The following is a 1,462-nucleotide window of genomic DNA, read 5'->3' on the forward strand; positions in this document are numbered from 1 at the left end:
TTGTTGTTATTTTACTCCCTCATTGACACGTTTAAGATCAATAATGAGTCGGATTTCCCGACCCTGCCTGTCTGGGCCGACCCAGGCTAAATGGATACGTCGTTGTACCGTCCAGCAGTGGCGTTTGTAGTAATCTGTGTTTTTGTGTGTGGGTAATGTGATATGTCAATGCATTTATGTGTTTGGTCGTTTTTAAGCACAAGGGGGGCTAACCTAGATTGCGGGCACTTATATGACCTAATTGTGTTGCATATGCCGTAAAGCACTAAAAAAAAAACAACTGTTCACTCTCTCTGTGTCTGTTTATCTCCAGTCCCCAAAAAGTGCGCGTGTACCCGTGTAAATAAAGTCTGTGTTGTGCTTCTGAGATGTTGACAGCTATGTAAATACACGCATCATTATGGCACATAATATATAATCATAATAATAACAATAATAATGATAATAATATGGTGATGATAATGAAGATGACGATGATGATAATGATAATAATCATACTAAATAATAATAGCATAAATTCTGCGCTTTTCCATTTTCCTAAAATGCTCAATGTGCATTCGTAAAGATATTAAATTTTAAAAATTAGTGGCGGGTTGTTGGCGGGTGCTCAGGTGTGGTTTGCTCCTTGTTTCCATTCAAACATATGTCGTCCTTTTCTCCCTTACTTCTATTTTGTGTTTGTTACTCTTTTGTAACACCTCTAATCTTCTGGCGCTTATATGGCCTGATGCAATTGCGAGCGACGTAAAACCTCTGCCAAAACTAAAAACATTACTATGAGAAAATAAGTCACGCTGCGGCTAATTGTTTCCCCTTCATTGTTTTGTCAGTATTTTGATTTGGAACAGTTGACAGCTATGTACTATGTACAGATCACTGTCATTCATGTTTGTCTCTCTATGTCTGTGTATACCTACGGGTCCCGAAATTGTGATTTGGAAAAGTTGACAGCTATGTACATATTGCAGTAATTCACGTTTGTCTCTCTGTCTGTGTCTACAGGTCCCAAAGAAGTGCGGGTGTACCCGTGTGTCACCGTCAGTATTGTGATGTGGAATAGTTGACAGCTATGTACTGATCGCAGTAATTTATGTTTGTCTCTCTCTGTGTCTGTGTATACCTACTGGTCCCAAAGAAGTGCGGGTGTACCCGTGTGTCACCGTCAGTATTGTGATGTGGAATAGTTGACAGCTATGTACTGATCGCAGTAATTTATGTTTGTCTCTCTCTGTGTCTGTGTATACCTACTGGTCCCAAAGAAGTGCGGGTGTACCCGTGTGTCACCGTCAGTATTGTGATTTGGAAAAGTTGACAGCTATGTGCAGATCGCAGTAATTCATGTTTGTCTCTCTCTGTCTGTGTCTACAGGTCCCAAAGAAGTGCGCGTGTACCCCTGGCAGTGCCTGGTCCCCTTCCTCAAGATCTCGCACACTGGCATGCTGCCCCCGGCCGCCGCCCCGCC

This window comes from Aplysia californica, unplaced genomic scaffold (genome assembly GCF_000002075.1).
Source record: "Aplysia californica isolate F4 #8 unplaced genomic scaffold, AplCal3.0 scaffold00937, whole genome shotgun sequence".
Taxonomy (NCBI): Eukaryota; Metazoa; Mollusca; class Gastropoda; order Aplysiida; family Aplysiidae; genus Aplysia; species Aplysia californica.